Genomic DNA, 16,958 nt, shown 5'->3' with positions numbered 1-16,958 from the left:
AATTTTCGGCTCGCTCGCTGCGCTCGCTCTCTAAATTTTATATAGAAGAAGAAGGTGAGAACAAAATGTGATGATGGCGCGGACAAAATGACAATGTCTATTGTGTTCACACATGTCATTTTATGTTAAGGAGGCAAAATGTTTCACGGAGCAGCGGCTGCAATTTCTTTCGTTCTGAAGCGATCGCCAATTGGATCAAAAGGAGGCGCCAACGGTTTCAAAAATACGGGGGGGGGGGCGCCAAAAAAATCAAACAAGATAAGAACAAAACGTAATGATGACGTGGAAATATACACATTTCGGCTCACTCACTCGTACTAATTTAGAGTATTTCTTCAAGTCCTCAGTTTGTTGGTAAAATCGTTATCTATAAGGCCGTCACTATATCTTGATTAGAATTGTAAGATTTGATAAGCAAAAAATGACAAGAGTTCAATGTTTTGTAAGCTGAAATACAAAAATTTTCGGCTCGCTCGCTGCGCTCGCTCGTCTCGCCAAAATTTATCAAAACAAAAAGGAGATAAAAACAAAACGTAATGATGGCGCAGAAATATACAAATTTCGGCTCACTCACTCGTACAAATTTAGAGTATTTTTTCAAGTCTTCAGTTTGTTGGTAAAAATCGTTATCTATAAGGCCGTCACTATATCTTGATTAGAATTGTAAGATTTGATAAGTAAAAAATGACAAGAGTTCCATGCTTTGTAAGCTGAAATACAAAAATTTTCTGCTCGCTCGCTGCGCTCGCCCGCCAAAATTTATCAAAACAAAAAGGAGATGAGAACAAAACGTCATGATGACGCGGAAATATACAAATTTCGGCTCACTCGCGCGTACATGGGGGACATTTCATGAAGCAATTTGTCAGATATCTCGTCTGACAAACTGTTAAAAGCTACTGAAATCCTTGCTTCTGATTGGCTGAGAGCAAATTTTGTCCGACAAGTTGTCGGACAAAATGCTTCATGAAATGCCCCCCTGATTTAGAATATTTTTTAAAGTACTCAGTTTCTTGGTATAGATAAATCGTTATCTATAAGGCCGTCACTATCTTGATTAGAATTGTAAGATGTGATAAGCAAAAAATGACAAGAATTACATGTTTTGTCAGCTGAAATACAAAAATTTTCGGCTCGCTCGCTGCGCTCGCTCGCCAAAATTTATCAAAATTCATTACATTTAAATCACTTTCAAAAGACCCCTTTTAAGGGCTTGAAAAGCATATCATGTGGACTTTGCTTAAAGTCCCTACCGGGACCGGGTTGGGGTTGAACGCTAGTCTTTTTCAGAAATTAGGGACGCAATTTTCGCGCTTGCCCCGGGCGCCGTTTTCCCTAGATACGCCATTGGTTGCAACATCGATATTCTGATGAATAATCAAAGTAACTTTTCGTACCATAGTCCATGTCATGGTCATGTTGTCTCTCACTTTCCAGAATCTTCCTGAAACTAAAATGATCTGATTCAAACATGGATATATTCCCAGTGACATAATTCCAGTATATAATCTTCATACGGATAACAAGAATTTGACCGATGTTGATGCAAGTATGATACCACTCGGAAAATGATCCCGTCCGATATGCGACAAGAACATATTTCGTGGTACATATCCGTTTACAGGATTTTCATGTCTGGTCAAAATGAATGGCCACAAAAATTTTGTATAATACTTTACACCCCTGATCACTCTCTGCAACATGAGAGGAAATTCATACCTTTTTGATTTTAAAGAAATGTACTTGTTTTACTGATGTCAGTATTGTCTTGCTAATTAAAAGTTGTGAAAATAAAATACCGCTGTGTAATAGCAATAATATCCATCTTATTGTTATTTATTTGTGTGTGTCAATGAATTGTTTCATATCTGGTCTGAAACATCGTGCCTTCTCGTTTATCTATACGAAAATGCAGGGACTACAACATTTCATAAAATGTGACTGAGTTTTCAATTTTCAGAGGCACACGTATTGCTTTGATGTGTCACTCTGAAACATTCTCTTTCAGCAAGATCCTATTCATAAGAGTTTGAACTTTTCTCACCTAATATGATATTCCAAATTTACCCATTATCGCAAATAATCTTTTTCTTTTTCTAACTACAGGCTTTATGTAGAGTTTGTGGTAATCTTTTGCAAAATACTTTTTGTTCCGATTCCCTGTAAATAGTCTCTCATGTCATGAAACCTTAAGAGAAGTGCTTAAAAGATAACCTGTCTACAATAGAGTCATTAAAGAATAAGAGGTTGACCAATTATGTTGCACCATTGCTCTCGCTATGCCTGTATCAACCAAGGTTAAAAAAGTGAGATATAGTGAATAGTAAAAGAACGTATAAAGAAACATACAAACACGCGCTCACACAGCAAGGGAAATGCGTGTTGATAGCATAGGCCTACGTGAAGTAATGGGTTATTAATTTTATTAAACCGTTGCCAGGAAAATCATGCTTTAGTGCAGACCGTCTATACTTTCTGAATATGGTGATAATTGTATGGATGATAATCCTCATTGATTGTGTGGATCATCTACCTTCACTTCTTTCTTCAAGAGCTGTGTCATGAAGTCCCATATATACGAAAATTATGATGGCATGCAAGGCAAATTTAATTGATCTAATGAACGGATATATTTTAGAATAATAATTTTGATATCGAACTCTGGGCGGATATCCTCTTCCAAACCCTCCCCAGCTACGTCTCCCTCCATAGGTTAATTGCACTTTTTTTTTAATAAGGCAGTTTCCAAAATATTTCGTCAAAATGTTAACAAGATCATTTCATTTTAATTCCAAGCAAAAAACTTCCTGTAAAAGTTTCCTCGAGAAGACACCCCACCTCATCCTATGTACAACCTGCACCTCTCCCTACTCGAGTGCTCAGACCTGTGTGTTGATATAGGGATTGATCATTATCCAAACATTCCACCAAACGTGTACGCCAGAATGTTGAATTTCAGTTATAAAAATGCAAAATTTCCCTTGTGTTGGAGGGGGAGACCCCTATCACACCCTTCCCCGCTCGGTTCCCCTCCGTATACTAGACTTAGTAGGCCTACACTGTTTTGATGAACAAATTTCCGGATATTCCATCGAAAGTGTGCACAAGAGCGATAAATCTCAATCTAAAAATCGAAATTCCTTGCTATAGACCGAGACACTTAGGGGCAATTTTCAAAATATTTCGCGAAAAGTGCTCACCAGAACGTTATATTTTAATGCTAAATATGCCAATACTCCGTCATGCGGGTCGGGAGGTTCCCCTTCCACGTTCTATCCCACTCTGTCCACCTCCATAGACTGTAGTCACAGTGATGACGCACATTTTGGAGGAGGTGACAGATACTCACATTCCCATGAATATTTGGTTCTATTGCTTTTTTTGGTGGAAAAAGATATTCAAATTATTTCACCAATAAAGTGTGCACAAGATCGCTCAATATCATTGTGAAAATTGCAAACTGTCCCTCGTGCGGAGGGGAATACCCCCTCCCACACCCCTCCCCCCGCTGGCTCGGCTCCCTCCCATATCGAAAACGGATCCCGATGTTTGTTCAGGGTCATCCCACGAGCATGAAACCCACGATTCACCACGCAAAAAAGTCCCACACGAGCTCGACAGTGCGCAAAATAAGATTCATGAGTCTGACACTAATAGGTAAACAAGACCCACGAGTTCGACACGTGAGGGGGAAATGACCCACGTGTCCGACGCCGCTTACCTGGTGACTATTACACATGTCATTAAGTCCATGATGAAATGTCGGTTTCGTGGGTCTTTATTGCTTATAAGTGTCGGACTTGTGTGACCGTGAGCGGGTCTATTTTATTTGAGGTCGAACTAATGGACCTTGTTCAGCACTGTAGCGTCTAGTTCGTGGGCTGTACATGACTCGTGAGCTGTATAACTCCAGGGCTGTAGGACTTGTGGGCAGTATGACTCGTGGGTTGTATGACTCAGCTGTATGTGCTGTTGAATCGTTATCGGACTCGTGACGTGCGCCCGTTTGTACGTGTGTTTGGATGATAACTATACGCGTTTGTCCGAGTGTATGGTCTGTGTGTTTGTTCGTGTGTGTGTGTGTGTGTGTGTGTGTATGTGTGTGTGTGTGTGTGTCTGTCTGTGTCTGTCTGTCTGTCAGTTTGTATGTCAGTGGGTAAGTGGGTATGTGTGTGTATGTGGTTGTTTCAACATAGGCCTACATTATGACCGCGTCTATGGACTGCAAATCACCCCCCTCCGGTTTGATTACTAGCTTGTCTATATACGCCACTGTTAAAGGTAGGAGATACCTTTTACAGACCTCCCAAAATGCAGCAAAACATTAAATATGAACCTCAGGGGACTTGCTTAGGCCACTGCTTCGAAATTTAGAAGTCAACCGTTATCTAAAATTTGAATAATGCACAAAACTCAACTACTCAGTAGTTCTGTGTGTCAGCCACACTTAAGCCTTTTTGTTGCATTCTTCTGTATTTGTGATCTATAAACACAAATCTAAAAGTACTAGAGTTGATGTAGTAACTCATGGGCGTCACGAGGGGGGGTGCGCTGGGTGCGAACGCACCCCCCTTCAGACCCTAAAAAAAAAAAAAAAAAAAAAAAAAAAAAAAAAAAAAAAAAAAAAAAAATCAGTCTGCGAGCAACCTCAACGCCGGACGCTAAATATAATTGTTTTTTATTATTATTTTTATCATTTTTTTTTAATTTTTCACCAGGGACAAAAACAAAACAAAACAAACACACACACACACACACACACAAATCGCACCCGGGCTCTGGCAGCACTGATGTTCCTTTACCGTGTTTACTATCTATCGACCGTACTGTATCCGTACGGTATTTCACTCATTGTGCAACGGATTATTGAATTTCAATTCTGAAAATGCAAAAGCTCCGTCGCGTGAGAGGGGGATACTCAGTGGCGTAACTACGGGGGGGGGGGGCGGCATGGGGGGCAAGTGCCCCCCCCCCCCATCCGCTGGTAAAACAACAACAACAACGAAACAAAAAAAAAATACTTACCAAAACCGTAATTTAAGGGATAGTAAACTGCTTTTGAAATCGACATGAAAAGGTGATCACGAAATAAGATATTTTTCTAAGATTTCTTTTAACCATAATTTAAGAGGCGTATAGTGTGAAACATTGTTCAAAAAGCCCGGAGCCGACAAAAGATACTGATTCAGCGTGATTCCTGGTTGGCATTCTGAATATAATCAGGATGTGCGCAGTGTATCAAAGCTAGATTATTAATTTTGCAGTGTTGTTTTACATACTAGTCTATATTAAAATGCCTTGCATTGGCAATAATAAGACTTGACCTCTTACAAAGGTTGTTTCCTAACTTTCCCATGTACATGTATATAAAACACATACAACACACACACACACAAACACAAACAATTAGGGGATGCTCTAAAGTGCAGATTTTGGACATCTTTCAGCTGCTTGGTCACTTCGACGCCCCCCTCGATGGTCATCCCCCCCCCCCCCCCCAATCATGAAAATAAACCGACATCATTGACTATATACCAGTGGCGGATCCAGGGAAGGGGACGCACCGGGCGTCCCCACCCCCTCTTAATTTCCAAAGCGAAAAAAATATAGCTATACAAACGGCAGTTTTGGGACTGTAAAATGATAAAATTTTCTAGCTCGCTCGCTCCGCTCGCTCGCATTTAGTCACTATGCCATTCTACTGATGTTACTGCCAGTAATTGCTAGTAGTTGCTCCCGGTGCGCCCCCTTAATTTCCAAAGCGAAAAAACATAGCTACAAACGGCAGTTTTTAGATTGTAGAAATGTCAAAATTTTCAAGCTCGCTCGCATTTAATCGTTATGCCATTGTAATGATGTTACAGCCAGTAATTGCTATAAAGTAGTTGCGTCCGGTGCCCCCCCCCCCCTTAATTTCCAAAGCGAAAAAATAAAGCTAATACGAGCGGCAGTTTTTTGACTGTAAAATGTCACAATTTTCAAGCTCGCTCGCTTCACTCGCTCGCATTCAATCGTTATACCATTCTCCTTATGCTATTGCCAATAATTGGCAGCAGTTGTTCCCGTTGCACCCCTCCCCTTAATTTTCAAACCTAAAAAATATAGGTACCAAACGGCAGTTTTTGGACTGTAAATGTCAAAATTTTCAAGCTCGCTCGCATTTAATTGTTAGGCCTATGTTATTCTCCTGATGTTGCTGCCAGTAATTTCCAGCAGTTGCGCCCAGTGCCCCCCTTAATTTCCAAAGCGAAAAATATAGCTACAAATGGCAGTTTGGGGACTAAAATATGTCAAAATTTTCAATCTCGCTCGCTTCGCTCGCTCGCATTACAACTATGCCATTCTCCTGATGTCACTGCCAGTAATTGCCAGCAGTTGCGTCCGGTGCGCCCCCCCCCCTTAATTTCCAAAGCGAAAAAATATAGCTACGAGCGGCAGTTTTTTGACTGTAAAATGTCACAATTTTCAAGCTCACTCGCTTCACTCGTTCGCATTCAATCGTTATGCCATTCTCCTTATGTTATTGCCAATAAATGGCAGCAGTTGCGCCCGTTGCGGCCCCCCCTTAATTTCCAAAGCGAAAAAATATAGGTACCAAACGGCAGTTTTTGGACTGTAAAATGTCAAAATGTTCAAGCTCGCTCGCTCCGCTCGCTCGCATTTAATTGTTATGTCATTATCCTGATGTTGCTGCCAGTAATTTCCAGCAGTTGCGCCCAGTGCCCCCCTTAATTTTCAAAGCGAAAAATATAGCTACAAATGGCAGTTTTGGGACTAACATATGTCAAAATTTTCAATCTCGCTCGCTTCGCTCACTCGCATTTAATCGTTATGCCATTCTCCTGATGTTACTGCCAGTAATTGCCGGCAGTTGCGTCCGGTGCGCCCCCTCCCCTTAATTTCCAAAGCGAAAAAATATAGCTACGAGCGGCAGTTTTTTGACTGTAAAATGTCACAATTTTCAAGCTAGCTCGCTTCACTCGCTCGCATTCAATCGTTATGCCATTCTCCTTATGTTATTGCCAATAATTGGCAGCAGTTGCGCCCCATTGAGCCCCTCCTCTTAATTTCCAAAGCGAAAAAATATAGGTACCAAACGGCAGTTTTTGGACTATAAAATGTCCAAATGTTCAAGCTCACTCGCTCCGCTCTGTCGCATGTAATTGTTATGTTATTCTCCTGATGTTGCTGCCAGTAATTTCCAGCAGTTGCACCCAGTGCCCCCCTTAATTTCCAAAGCGAAAAATATAGCTACAAATGGCAGTTGGGGACTAAAATATGTCAAAATGTTCAAGCTCGCTCGCTTCGCTCGCTCGCATTTAATCGTTATGCCATTCTCCTGATGTTACTGCCAGTAATTGCAGCAGGCAGCAGTTGGGCCCAGTGCCCCCCCCCCCCTAATTTCCAAAGCTAAAAAATATACCAGCACCTGCAAACGGCAGTTTTGGGACTGTAAAATGTCAAAATGTCCCTCCCTCGCCGAGGATCTCACACCGTCACATAATGTACCCCCGCATAGTCCTTCATAGCGAAGATTCGTGTATGTATACAATCACATTATGAACAATGTATAGTGTTGAGTAAGATTTATGTAAATGTACATGATGACACAGGAACCAATAAATCTGATTTAAAAAAAATCTCAGAGGTCTCTTAAGTGTCCAAACGCACCCTCCTTGGAAAAAAGCTGGTGACGCCCCTGTAACTAATAGAGTGTGTGGTAAGAATGTATATAGAAATGTTTGTAAGTGTTGACGAACTTTCTTCACAAAATATACATGATGGACACACATGCAGTACATGGGTCTGCAAAGGTAGCCTAGTAATGTACTGGAATTTACGGTGAGCCCCGAAAACAATTCATTTCAAAATCTAACCGTCAAAAAAATGTACTAAATGTTACCTTCCACTTTCAATACTTTATGGGAGTTTCTGAAATGATATTCTCTTCAACATACCACTGTATTTATACAACTCTTCATTTAAGGCGTGCAAATGGGATTCCCTACCTTTAATGGTCATGGACAGACCTAAGCAGGACCTAAGGTAACAATAGAACATTAATAGCATTCTCCGAAAAGGATTGTCGACCTTTCGCTGAGATTCACTTTCATAGTCATTCTCCTCCTGGTAGGTTTCGATTTCACTTTTGGCGAGAGACGGAAACGTGTGAAAATGAGATAACCAACAATTCAGTATGGGGGGGGGGTGGAGGAGGACGTATGGTGTGGCAGGAAAAAACTAGGAAAAATGGTCTTTTTGTACGATTCGAGAGATTTATTGCCATGAGAGATATCTATATCGGAGAGTAGGAGACGTGTAAAGCAAAATAATTAGAAAAAATGGACAAGTAAGAAGGACACGTAAAAAGGACAAGTAATATAGCGAGTATGTATAGACTGCGTATTGATGATTCACAGTATTCATTTTATAATTATATTGCACACAATGTATCTAAAAAATGGAACATAAAGAATAGGACCGCGTGAGAGACGTGTATATACAAATGAGAAAAAAAACAATGGTGTTATAGCGAGTATATAGAATTCATATTTATGATTCACAGCAGTTATATGGCGCCATTTACGGTTTTTTTAACATACAAATGCATTTTTCAGAAAGTCAGACATTTAATACATGACCAACGAAGTACTGATCAAATATACAGAAAATACGTAATTATGTATTATTATGTAGCCGCCTATTCTTGTATTTCCATGTAATCTTATCTGCTATAGTTGGCAGTGTTTCTTTTGCTGTAGCTGGGATTATTGGAAAGCGTACTTGGGATCTTTCTGGGAATGAAAATACAATGTTTTCATTAGGGATTTCCTCTTTGACGTCGATAACTAATCAGCCTTGTCTTTATGTCATTATAATTATGTTTCGATACAGAAAAGAAAATATACGCGAACATTCCTCGTTTTACAGTAATCTGGGTGATCATACCTGAATGCGTGAGAGTTTCGCATGTGTGCTTGTGCAAATAAACACATAAAATGCACGACAAATTCGGTTTGGAAAATAGACTTAGTGTCTCTTTCAAAACCGCACCATTCCGGATTTTGGAGGGAAACAGACAAAAATTTATATCACGGTAGTTTTTTTAGTCTCGGCAAACTGATACATGTAGATAGATTCTGATACTTGATAGGCTTTAGCCAGAAATACTATTACAAATTCTGCAGATCTCCTGTGGTCTCGGGCAATTAAACATGTCTAGATTTTGAATGAAATTTCAGAAGACATCTGGCGGCAAAATAAAATTTCAGAAGACTTCTGGCGGCAAAATTGTGTATAGGCCTACTAGTAACCAATCCATAAGCCTATAACGTAACACAGCCTCCAATCTGGCGGCGTGCATGAACACGAAAGGAGATGGGACTGTTCTGAGGGTTACAGCTCGTTATTCCGAAGGTTCTTTAGTCCGAAGGTTCGTTATTCCGAAGATTCGTTATTCCGAAGGTTCGTTAATCCGAAAATGTGATAAGGTTTGTTATTCCGAAGGTTCATTAATCCGAAAATGAAATAAGGTTCGTTATTCCGAAGGTTCGTTAATCCGAAAATGAAACAAAGCTCGTTATTCCGAAGGTTCGTTACGGACCCTATTTCATTGTCGGATCAACGAACCTTGGGAATAACGAACCCTATTTCATTTTCGGATTAACGAACTTTCGGGATAACGAACCTTTTTTTCATTTTCGGATTAACGAACCTTCGGAATGACGAACCTTCAGAATAACGCCACAAAATGTTCGGATTAACGAACCCTTTTTCATTTTCTGATAAACGAACGTCTAGGTATAGGAAAATTGCGTGTTTCGGATTAACGAACCTTCGGAATAACAAGCCTTCGGAATAACGAACCATCGGAATAACGAGCCTTCGGAATCACGAACCTTCGGAAAAACGAGCCTTCGGAATAACGAACCCTCGGAATAACGAACAGCACCCGTTCTGAGAGTAACTCGTATAGCAAAATGCGAACAAAAAATACTTATGATATTGTCCCATTTGTGAATGCCCCATCACATGTTGCTATAGTCCTCTTATTAATATCCTTAAATTCATGGGCTTGGTTGTTGTCCCATAAGAACTGTAGCCTCGACAAGATTGCGAAAGGTTGCAGCAGCGAATTATGTCGCATCGGCATTCTTCCCGCTTCAGACGTGCGAATCTTCGTTTCAAGGGACATTGTTACTACGAATCTCCGAGTATCGCCTGCAGATTTAACAGGGAAGGGCGCAAAATGCTGATGGTAAAGGGACAGTGCGAATATGGATGACACCAGTTGGGACCTGTTGCATAATTTTTTTTACCCTAGAAACACTCTGGTGGGAACCAAAAACTCAGGTTGGTAAGAATCAACCATTGACTGTAACACAGGGGAAAAAAGAAACTCTGTTAAAAAGTAACCAGACATTGCCAGAGTCTTCTCAAGTAAAAAATTTTATACAACAGGCCCCAGGAATGATAGACTCATCGATTGGAACAATGAGCATGTGATTTTCAAAGAGTCATTTAGACACGCGAACGATACGAGGGAAAACTGCAAAGTTATATAAATTCCGACTTTTGTTTTGTTTTTTCCCTAAAATGGGTTGTTATGGTAGCCGCCATGTCTGGTTACCCCTCCTCCACCTCCTTCTGTGCTAGAAAGAGTCAGGTGCATCCGATTCCGTCATCCCCTTATTGAACCGCTTGTTCGGAATCCAATGTTCCTGTTGTTGAGTCTATCTAAGCAGTATACGTAGAGCTTGTATAGATATTATGTATATTGCATTGATAAAGTTTACAAAATGCTAAAAACGGAGAGATTTAATATGGAGCGGATTATCATTTTCATAATCCCTGTAAAGCTGTAATCGAATGGGTATAAGTTCCTCTTAGATTTCCGTGTGGAAAATGCGGACAAAGAATCTACGATCTTCGGCTTTGTCTTTGTCCGTAGGCCCTGGGGAATATTGACGTTCACCGTTTCAGCATCGGAGGAAGAGCTGATGGTCAGCTGCGGGATGGGATCCTTGCCTTCCTTCTTCGACTTCTTGTATTTCATTGGCATGAAGCTGGTTCAAACCTGGCATTCACTAGGACAGGGACAAGACGCAATTCTAGTAAATCCGCATTCAATCGGCAACCAACCTCGCTGCGCATTTTCTTGATAGATTCCGTTCACTGCCTTTCTAAACACTTCGTAACGTTTCCGCTCCTTCGGAAGAGGTCAAGATTTCCGCTTTCAGCTTTTGATCGAGACCAAAGTTTGGACGCGAAAATGAACTTCCTGACATCTTTTGCAACTTGTCTGCATTGTCGTGAGGACACTGTTATGACAGGATATTCGCCTCTCTGTCACACTTCCTTCTTCTTAAAGCCTGCGCAATACAATCAGCTTCACAAATGCAAGCTATGTTCATCCGGAATATTTCAGGAAAGCGCGAACCCAACAGGGATCTATACAGAAGGGAATGCGCGAAGCCACTGCGCACATTACGGGAAAGACATGGATTATTCTACAGCTTGCAACGTGTAGGGATTAACCTCAAAGTCCTGGGTGCTGTTCGTTATTCCGAAGGTTCGTTATTCCGCAGGTTCGTTACCCCGAAGGTTTATTAATCCGAAACGCACAAATTCCCTATACTTATAGAGGTTCGTTTCTCCTAAAATGAAAAAGGGTGCGTTAATTCGAACATAATGTGGAGTTATTCCGAAGGTTCGTTATTCCAAAGGTTCGTTAATCCGAAAATGAAATTCGGAATAACGAACTTTCGGAATAACGAACCTTCGGAATAACGAACTGTAACCAAAATCCCATTAGGCAACCGACCATCTCTTCCTCTGATGATGAACCGTGAATGTCAATATTCCCAAGAACCCAAAGATGAAGACACTACTGAAGATCGTAGAGCCCTTGTCGACAGTTTCCACAATTAGGAAGCGGAGGCACACCACTTGATCCATAAATAACATAATGATGATGATGATGATGATAATGCTAATAATAATAATGATTATCATTATCATTCACGATTTATATACTGCATATATAATAAATGTATGTTGAAAAATACATCTACATAATTAGTCACTAATGAGACACAACCACCAGACGCAGAGCAAGGGGGTTCCAGGCTGTGACGGATGCCTCGATGTCTGATTCGTCGTCCGGGGCTTGTAGCAGTGCCCGATTGGGAGGAGAATGAGGAGGAAGAGGAGGAGGAGGAGGAGGAGAAGGAGGAGGAGAGAGGAGGTGGAGGACAAGGAGGAGGAGGAGGAACCAACTAGACATTAAGGCATATGAGAAAAACAAACAAACAAACAAACAAACAAATAAAAAGTTGACACTGAATTCATAGATTCCTTTATTCCTCATAATGTCTGCTTTAGATGTTTGTTGAAAAGTCATCTCGATTGTCCTTTTATAGTCCATGATTTGAATTTACCACTCTGGTGTGATTTTCGTATAAGTTTCGTCCGCGCTGTCTTCAACATTTTCGCAGCATCTGGCGCCCTTTCTGATTGATTTCGACACTCACATGACTGGTATAAGCCTGCAGTCACAAAATGATAGAGATTCGTGTAGAAATGTCCAAGAAAACATGATTCGAACATTTTTTTCCAAGTCTGATGGGTAAAGAATGCCGAAATATATAGTGCTTACGCAACTTACCTCCAATATTTTGTCAGAGCTTTCCAGGACACTACTGGAATCTACTTTTATATACTGAACATGCATGTTTCCATGTTACTTTATTAACAGAGGACATTGGAGGAAAATGTGAATGTTATGCTCAGTCCAGGGAAGGTGCATTCATGTCTTTTGTCAGTCATAGATTATTATAGGTCTTCGCGCCCAATTAATTTCATATGTTTTGCATTCGATTTAATGATGCGATCATTCAAGAGTTCGAGTAATTTGGAATGATCACTGAGATCAACATTCAAAAAGGTAACTAGTTCATTCAGTTTAATTCCATCGACATGAGTTTATGAGTTTCTCAAATAAACATGTACAAAGGGCGTTCAAATTGAAAGTGAACGTGCAACGCATTCATTATCGCATCACCACCTACGTGAATCAGCGTTAGGAAAATAAGGTATAGCTATGACATTATGAACATTATGAAGTTTTGCTAACTTCGGCATAACCATAATTCTTGTACAGTGGATATGAATATGCAAATGAGTGAGATAACTATGTCATATAACCTCACAATATTTTCAATTGATCCTATACAACAAAATGACGAAAATTCAATGTTTCTGTCATTGCAGTCTGAAAAATTACATTATTCCTAGTTGAATAAGCTCAGAATAGGGATCTGTTAGATATACCAGAATTTGAGCCTCGGGCATATAACATTGCGTTTTTATGAAAAACTAAAAATTTCAAAAGTTGTGAGGGTATGACATGCTCACTTTGCCAATTGCATAATTATATTCATATTGACTTTGGTAAGAACTGTTTCCTGAAAAATTAGGTAAACTTCAGAATATCATTTCTACCTTATTTCTCATCCGATTTCGATCAAACTTTTACAGTTGAACCTATACGATTTTACTTTTTTTTATCAGATTAATCTATTTTTGGACCGGATTTCCCTTATAAGGACTTCAGGATTTAAAAATACATAGCGAACGTATATGAAATGTGGGCAGTGTTTTTCGCTGTTGCTTAATTCTTTGTAGAAACTCATTTGTTTGAATATTGGAATTAATGTACCTTGAAACTGGACAATTGCCTTATATTAGCTATAGGCTGTACATTTTTATTCATACACGACTTTAGCCGCTGCTGGAGTCGAGAGTATAGTTTATGTCAAATAGGGACATAATTATTGGGTGAAGCATTCGACAATCAGCAAGAATATAAAGAGCTAAAGCTGAGCAGATTGTGACAACTTAGAATAATATTGACATGGGGAAGTAGGAATGGAATCAAGCGTGTAAATAAGGATGGTGACATAAATATGATAAATTCTGAAATATGGCCATTCCCTAGATGTTGCATCCTGTTTGGGGTGAATTGAAAGTGGAAGAAAGGTCGACAGGAAAGAAACACAATCGATAAAAATAATGCCAACTGATTAAATAAAACTTTGAAATGAAAATGAAATTATACTATCCGATATATCACAGTTAAAAATAAGGACCAGTAGAAACACGTTTATGTTGAATGGATTCGAACGTTCAAAGTGCGTAGTTGTTTTCCTATAATTGAAATTGATAATTGGGACGAAATTGAACGTCTATCCAGCCTGCGAGAAATTGAATGCCAACTTTGAGTCGTTAAATTGAATGAATTTCTCTCTAAATTGAGTAGACACTAAAAGGAATGATGTGAAACGAAATTGAATGCTCGAAGAATTAAAATGAACCGTGAGAGTCGATTATGATAGAGCAATGACCAAAATCGCTTGAATTTGAACGCCTTTCCATTAATTCGAATACAAATCTGATAAAATTGGGCTTTAAAACCCATAGAAACCCAATACTTTACCTGTGATTGACATGTTTGTGTGGAAGTTTTTGATTTTTTTCTTCTTGTGGGCGTATCCAGTAATCTTAAAAAAAACAAACAAACAAACAAACAAACAAACACCCAAACAAACGATGATTTTAAATGGGTCTATATGGCACAAGATGCGATATCCTTTCATCCACATAAGTGATAACCAGGGTGTTGTGTATCAATGCAAGTCAACATGCATAAATTTGCCTTACATTCTAGTTCTTTGATATTGCCGCAGATACGTCCGCAGTGCTTTCCGTAAAATTCCAAGATAATCATCGGAAGTGATGCCGATCTAAAAGCATTTCCAGTTCCCTCGATGACTCTGTTAACGGGGTTTGAATAAGTTGTGTGTGTGCGTGTGCGTGCTTGTGTGAGAGCGTTTTTAAAAGTCCTTAACCGCGGAAGCATACATCGCACAGTACTGCAGTATACAGTATAATAGGTGACAAGACCGTTCTTCTGCGACAGTTGCTCCGGTCTTCATCTTCTACAGGGACTTTAGGGTTATGGTTATGGTTTAGTTTGATATGAGGATTAGGATTAGAGTTAGGATTATATGTTTGTGCATGGGAAGAATGTATAGTAACTATATTTGGCTCCCATTTCATGGGAGCGATTTATTGTCGCAGGAAGAATGTCATGGAACCACATAATGTCTTAATTATAATTGACATGAATGGGGAAGTTACTCCAAATGTCGTATGACTTCATTAACGCAGAAATTAATATGAAGGAGCACATCAGTGAAGTTTGAGGAAAATCAAGCAAGTATGGAAGATCTGTTCTTGCTTTTTTCTTAAGGACACGTCATTTAGCTTAAAACATCATTTGGCTTACCTCAATTTTATGTAGATTTATCAAATGTAGATATAGGCCTACACCTTATAGTGAAGTTTGAGGAAAATCGCTATAGGTAGGAAATAATTTACATGACGTCACAATATGACAATAAAAAAAATATAAACAGAATTTCACAAAATGTTGATTCTTTTGACGAACAGTGCACATTCGTCTGACTTTTTAAGGACATAATGTGTGTTTATAAGGCCAATATTATAGGTTTTCCCGGCCAATTTCGCACTTTTGTCAGTCCAATTCCTCATTGCAGCTTTCAGTTTAGCCAATATAGCGTAGATGATATGTTCGGTATTTCAATTTTATGATCTCTTCAGTCAAATTCATTTTTGGAGCACTCGAATTATCTTTAACCTCATTCTAGTTAACACTTTTTTTCAATTAAAAATTTCAATTAAAATTCGTAAGACAAGCACTATTTCGTTACTCGTTCATTCAGTTTAGAATGATATAGTCACGTGATCACGTATATGCTGGGCTCGTTCAATCGAATTCATTTTGGGCATCCGATTTAAAATCATCTGCAGTCACGTCATGTGTAAGCTTTGGTTTTTTCTTTAGTTTCTAAACTCTCTGTCTTCTTGAGATATACGTCTGTATCTAACTTGCGCTGTCATGACTGTAAGAAGATTAAGTTAATCTGTATAGTACTGGTACATGTAGGCCTATAATGACATGTATAATAAAAGAAAGGGAGCGTTACAGAACAACAAACTCGAGTTATCAGGTTATATAGGATCGAAAATATGTTATTTTTTTCTGCTTAACAGTAGCCTATGTAGATGAAAAAAAATCACATAGAAATACACGTGTAATGTTCTCACCTTTTCAAAAAAGAAATAACGTAACGTAAATTTGAATGAAATTGTTCGGAATTTGACTGCCCATTCGCGAAACTGAATGACTCTAAAACCCTTTTCGGCGAGTGATGGCGAATTTGAATGAACGTAGAGTACCGGCCAATTTGAATGCCTTTTTTACGTATTCCAAAGCCCACGTGCAAATTTCATTGATCGAAATGTTTAATTGAAGGCATTCAAGTTGCAATTTTCAAAGACAGACTGTGCGATAACGAGAGTTATTGCTAAATTTAATGAACCTTTTATCAATGGACTGACAAAAGAGGAAAAACCTATATCAGTCCTCCCTTCTGAAAGAAGATATTAACTGCTCTTCCGTTATGTCAAAAAGAGAAATATTGTGTTAACAATAGCAAAAGAAAATGGTGATACTCTTGTTGTGTGAATCGCATTATCCAACTGTCAAATATGATCCGAAATGGACAAGCTGAAAAAGAGTAAACACTCTGCCTATCATATAGGAACATTGGGAACATTCGAACATTAACGATAACATTTAACGGCACCACTTATATTATTGTAGTCATCACCAGAACTATAACTTGTGCCAATTATACATCGACACAGAGGGAAAAGTCAGTATTGAAACCAGCCACTAGTGCAACATGTTTTGTCATTTTATTTTTGTAACGATGTTTTATAGAGTAAAACGCGATTCAACATGTCAAGCTACACAACTTTGTGGTGCGCATGCGGCGATGTATACATCATCTCAGTGGTATCCAACGGTC

This window comes from Diadema antillarum, unplaced genomic scaffold (assembly GCF_040938485.1).
Source record: "Diadema antillarum isolate AM-2024a unplaced genomic scaffold, OU_Dant_1.0 seq00001105_RagTag, whole genome shotgun sequence".
Lineage (NCBI taxonomy): Eukaryota > Metazoa > Echinodermata > Echinoidea > Diadematoida > Diadematidae > Diadema > Diadema antillarum.
The sequence above is the reverse complement of the archived record's forward strand: the minus strand, read 5'-3'. Positions refer to the sequence as shown.